We start from the raw sequence: 6,326 nt of genomic DNA, 5'->3' as shown, positions 1-6,326 counted from the left end.
AACATACTTTTTTTTCTTTTCTTTTTTCTCTTCTTTCTTTCTTTCTTTCTTTCTTTCTTTCTTTCTTTCTTTCTTTCTCTTTCTTTCTTTCTTTCTTCTTTCTTTCTTCTTTCTTTCTTTCTTTCTTTCTTTCTTTCTTTCTTTCTTCCTTTCTTTCTTTCTTTCTTCTTCTTTTTTTTACATGGTTGAGAGAATGTAGCTCAGAGAGTCTCCTGAGGTGAGTGAGAGGGAGGCAGTTGGGAACACAGCTTTACATCAGATGGGCCCATATTCAAGAGCTGGCTGTCACTTACTGATACGTGGGACTTGGGGCAAAACAGCTGTCAGACTCTGTTTCCTCAGTAACATATTGGAGGCAATATTGGTACGGACGACTTAGAGGTTTCTTGATTGGTAACTGATACAACAGACTGAAAACCCTCTGGGTAAGTGGCTGGCACTTACTGAATACTGAATAAATATTATCTATTATTGTCCTTTTGCTGTTTGCTCTTAATGTCCTATCACAAACACTTTCCCATATTATCAAACAATTTTTTTAATTTTTTAAAAAAGATTTTATTTATTCATGAGAGATACGGAGGGAGAGGCAGACACATAGGCAGAGGGAGAAGCAGGCTTCCTCTGCGGAGCCAGATACAGGACTGGATCCCAGGACCCTGGGATCACACCCTGAGCCCAAGGCTGATGCTCAACCACTGAGGCACCCATGTGCCCCCCGAAAAAATTTTTAGATTTTTAGTAGCTACATGAGATTGCATTTTATAGATATACTAGAATCAAACGATTCTTCTCTTATTGAACGTAAGAATACGTTCAATATGTAATGTATGCAATTTCTCTGAGTTCTGTACATTATGCTGTAATGGGGATCTTATATCGATCACTCCTTGGTGGTACTATTATTTATGTTATTGGGATTGTTTCCTATAAGTGGGATAACAAGGTGGGAGGTGTTTAACCATCTTAAGTGTAATATATATCAAAGAGTTGCACTTGTTTGTGCTCTCATGATGACTGTTATTGAGGCTGCTTCACTGCCAAGTTCAGCCTTGACTATTATTATGCAACTTTATTGATTTTTCTTATTTTAAAATCCAGCCTATATATTTAAATCATCTTTACATTTTATATACTTTGAGTTCTAAAGGAGGTTGTATTTTAAAAAAAAGATTTTGTTTATTTATTCATGAGAGATACACAGAGAGAGGCAGAGACACAGGCAGAGGGAGAAGCAGGCTCCCTGTGGGGATCCCGATGCGGGACTCGATCCCAGGACCCCGGGATTCACAACCTGAGCTGAAGGCAGACGCTCAACCACTGAGCCCCCCAGGTGCCCCTAGAAAGTTGTTTTTAAAATGCTATCATGTTTATTTGGATGGATCTTTCTACATAACTATTGTTGTGCATATCATCCAATCCCTGGTCCTCTGATTTTACAGTTTGGGCAGTTTAATTTTCTCTATCACTCAGAGTACATCTTCATTTTTTTTTAAAGAAGGTTTTATGGATGGTATGATTTCTTCAGCATTCTGTTATTTTCACTCATAAAAGAAAACTGGACTGGTTGTAAAATTCTGGGGTTTAAACCACCAAAAATGATTTGTCTCTGAGATGGCAAATCATCTGGTAGAAGTAGAAAATGTATAAATGAACAGTTGGTTCTTCTTCTCAAAAACTACCAGAATCCACAGGACAGCAGGACAGGGTTCTTCAATAGAACTCTCTGCAGTGGTAGAAATGTTCTATGTCTGTGTGACTGGTGGCTACTGAGCACTTAAAATGTAGCCTGCCTGTGTGGGGCGCCTGGGTGGCTCAGCTGGCTCAGCATCTGCCTTTGGCTCAAGTCATGATCCCGGGGTCCTGGGATCGAGTCCCACATTGGGTCCCCGCAGGGAGCCTGCTTCTCCCTCTGCCCGTGTCTCCGCCTCTCTGTGTCTCTCATGAATAAATAAAATAAATTAAAAAACAAAATGTAGCCAGTGTGACTAAGCAACCAAACCTGAATTTTTTAAAAAGTCATCAGTTTAAATGTAAATGCGTGTGGCTAGTGGCTTCTACCTTGGATAGCACAATTCTAGAAATATAAAATAGAAAGAAAGGAACCTCAGGTTCTCACATTAGTTCTGCTTCCCTGAGTAGGTCATATGGCACTTCAGGATCTATTTCCCCACTGTGAAATGATACAGCGTTCTCAGGACTACATGATAAGTTCATTTTAAAGCTTAGACTAGCTCAGTATTATTCCCTTCATGCTGGGCTGTGATGCATACAATTCCCCTGCTTTTCAGCTAATAGCTTTGGTTTACCGTACCAGCCTACCTAAGATGCCTTTCCTAGACATTTCTTACTCCCGTATCCTTGTAACTACCTGAAATCCTGTTATGTATTTATGTAATCATACATTTATCTGCCCCCCGCCACCACTAGGAGGTCAGCTCCATGGAGACAGGGACTTTGCTTATTGCCATACTCTCATGGTCTATCTAGAAAGGGCTCAATGCATGGTAGTTACTCATGACATCTTTGTTGAGTGAGCAGATGAGTGAAAAGAAATCTATTGATTAAGTTTATTTGGGGGAAGCTTGCGTTCAGGTGGAATGGGATGCAGAGGGAACTGCTTTATCCGATCACACAGAGATTTTAGTTTGCAGTTAATGGCTTAGTTTCAGTTTGAGATTTTATCTTTTTGGGTTGCCTGGCTCAGTGGTTGAGCATCTGCCTTTGGCTCAGGGCATGATCCTGGGGTCCTGAGCTTGAGTCCTGCATTGGGCTCCGATGAAGGGAGCCTGCTTGTCCTTCTGCCTGTGTCTCTATGTCTCTATGTCTCTCAAGAATAAATAAATAAAATCTTTTAAAAAGAGAGAGAGATTTTATCTTTTTGAGATGTATACTGTCAGGTAATCATGCTGTCCTACAGAGGCATTTTCTCCCCAGTTGAATGATCAGTCCCAGAGAACTGCTCTACTTTTATTTTTGGGGGGTGGGTGGATGGGTTTTGATGTTAATGTGATTTTTTTTTCTGCTTTTATTTTCATTGCTTTCCCGACATTTGGCTCAACCCTTAGAGAAGGTCGATGTGTTCATCAGAAGGGATGACCTGGCCTGGGAAGAACTTTCGTTCCCTGGAATCATTCTCAGCTAGATGTGAATCTGTGAAATGGGCAAGTACTACGTGCACCCTAGTACTGATGTGAGGATATTAGTGAGAGGATGTAGGAGAAGCTTCCAGTACAATGCCTATCAATAGGCACTGCCTTCTCCCTATCCCTAAGGTTAAGTCAAGTAAGTAGAGGAGCAGTGCATCAAATTCAGCCTTTCTGTCTCAGAATACTTTGCTCTTTTGATCACACCAGGCTTGGTCCCCAGCCCATCTGCCTGACCGTGACTCGGCATAACTAAGCTGTGGGGAGAGGGAGTGTGGGAGTGAGGCTTGATGACATTGTCCATGGACTATCCCAGGCCAGATCTTTCACATCTTGCCCAGCTTGCACGGGTGTATGTAGGCAAAGCTCTCCTGAACAGGCACCCCGTGGTCAGCCTGACCCAGCACCTTGCCTCATCTAGCTGCACATCTACTCTGCGAGCCTATAAATGCCGAGGAGCCCTTACAATGAAACCCTTCACAATGGAGTGCCTGGATTTTATTGAGAAAAGCCAATTCCCCTCCCATCTGTCATTTGGCACTTAGCACTGTAGTTATTCTAGATGAGTGAACACTTGTGTTATATTTTCCAATAGCAAAACTGGGGTCACCAGGGTGCCTGCTGTTTTAGCCAAATCCAGATGGGGTTTTCCTATAAACAAGTGCACATGGAATATTTATGCCGCCCGTGGCACCTGACGCCTTAATACTTAGGACTTCTATGTAGTAGCCACTCTTCCTATAAGTCACTCTAGCACACAAAGTAAATATTTTAATATAGCCATGTCACTGTTTATTATAGAATGGCTTGGGCCCAGATCTTGCCTAATGCTTGGTTAAAAAGTCAGTTTATACCATCCTTTAAAGTGAATCAAAGAATGCATAAACGCCACTCTTTTGTTACTCAGAACTCTGTTTACTTTACTTCTCTGTAAACCTTGTGAAATGCTTGCTTACAAAAAGCTGACAGATGCCAGATTTGCTCATTAACTGGAGGTGTCTTCCAAGTCAGGAAGGTGAGGTGTGAATGTGGGAGGTGAGATTTCTTCTCTCAGGCCATCTCCCCATACCCTCTGCCCAGGCACACCCCCTGCCCCCCACCGTCTTGCCCCAGGGATCTTGACTGCCAGCCACCAACCAGTGAATGGGGATTGAGAAGCACCAAGTGAAGCACCATGGCTCCTAGATCAAGCCTGGCCTCTGGGTTGGAACAATAAAATCCACTTGGACAGTCTGAGACTGATAAGACTTCCAAACTCAGAGTCTGATTCTGTCTTCTGTGATTTTTTTTAAAGGATTTTATTTTATTTATTCATGAGAGACACAGAGAGAAAGAGAGGAAGAGACACAGGCAGAGGGAGAAGCAGGTTCTATGCAGGGAGCCCAATGCGGGACTCCATCCCAGGACCCCGGGATATGCCCTGAGCCGAAGGCAGATGCTCAACCACTGAGCCACCCAGGATTCCCATCTTCTGTGATAATATTAATTGTATGAAAATCTTGCAATATTTGCCAATTCTTAGCAGCCTTTCATTTCTAAGCCTCACCCTGAAGACTGAGACATCTTTTACAGGCACAGCAACTGAAATGTTGTTACATGCTTTCAGGTGCCTGAGACACTTAATGCTTATGTTCTCGGTGAACTAAAAAGGCGTGTAGTGAATGAATCAGTGCATGATATAAAATCAATTATGATTTTTATATTCAAAGACAGTGTTTAATGAAATAGCATTATGAATCAGGTAACAGAGAGACAATCTATAGCAAGGTTTAAAGGAATAGAAACCTTTAAGAATGACTCCATAGTGTGCTGTCAGTCATTTCCTAGAGAGTCATTTCCTTAACACAGAGTGGGCCCCAAGCACTACTTACAAAAGTTCCCATGAAGCTGCTCTGGGCTAAAAGGAGATTAGCTACATGCTGGTGGTAATTTCCACTGGATTGTTGATTTTTTTCTTTTTTTCAGCACAAGATGCCACTTTTGATTTGGTAAACTCTCTTCGTGAATGCTTATAAAATACATCTCCATGGAAGTTCTACTAACATAGAAATAATCTTTATTGCTTTTTACCATTTTTGGTAGTCAGAATAATGCCCCCCCCCCCAAGATGTCCAGATCCTAATGCCTGGGATCTTTAAATATGTTATATTACACAGCCGAGGGGAATTAAAGTTGCAGATGACATTAAGGTTGCTAATCAGCTGACCTTCAAATAGGGAGATTATCCTCCATCATCTGGTCACAAAGGTCTTTAAGGGGAATGTCTGGGTGGCTCAGTTGGTTGAATGTCTGCCTTTGGCTCAGGTCATGGTCTCAGGGTCCTTGGATTGAGCCTGGTGTCAGGCTCCCAGCTCAACGGGGAGTCTGTTTCTTCCTCTCCCTCTGCCCTTACCCCCTACTTGTGCACGTGTGCACACACTCTCCCTCTCTCTCTCTAATTTAAATAAAATCTTTTTTTTTTTTTAAAAAAAAAAGGTCCTTAAAAGTGGAGGAGAGAGACAGAAGTTAGAGTTCAGGGTGATGTGATGTTAGGAGGATTCAATCCAGTGTTGTTGGCTTTGAAAGTGGAGGAAGGGGGATCCCTGGGTGGCTCAGCAGTTCAGCACCTGCCTTTGGCCCAGGGCACAATCCTGGAGTCCTGGGATCGAGTACCGCGTCGGGCTCCTGGCATGGAGCCTGCTTCTCCCTCTGCCTGTGTCTCTGCCTCTCTCTCTCTCTGTCTATCATGAATAAATAGATAAAATATTAAAAAAAAAAAAGAAAGTGGAGGAGGGGTCCATGAGCCAAGGAATGTGGGTGACTTGTAGAAGCTGGAAAAGTTAAGAAAAGAGATTCTCCCCTGGAGCCTCCAGAAAGGAATGCCCCCTTGCCAACACCTTGATTTTACCTAACTCTGTCCTAGAGACTCATAAAATAATAAGTTTAAGGTAAGTCGCTAAATTTGTGGTAATTTGTTACAGTAGTAATAAAAAAATGAGAGGGGTAGACATGCAAGAAAAAATTTTACAAAATAGAAAAATGTGACAAAATTTAAAAATACCATACTTGACCAGACACGAAGAGACTTATTAACGTACCTCTAGTTCTTGGTTACTTTGCACACATTATTTTGAAGATCATAGAATCACATTGTTACCCCATCTGTTTTTATCACCCAGCATTTCCCCCACACCTTTCAAG

The sequence above is a fragment of the Canis aureus genome, chromosome 3, assembly GCF_053574225.1.
Source record: "Canis aureus isolate CA01 chromosome 3, VMU_Caureus_v.1.0, whole genome shotgun sequence".
Taxonomy (NCBI): Eukaryota; Metazoa; Chordata; class Mammalia; order Carnivora; family Canidae; genus Canis; species Canis aureus.
This window is presented reverse-complemented; position numbering follows the sequence as displayed.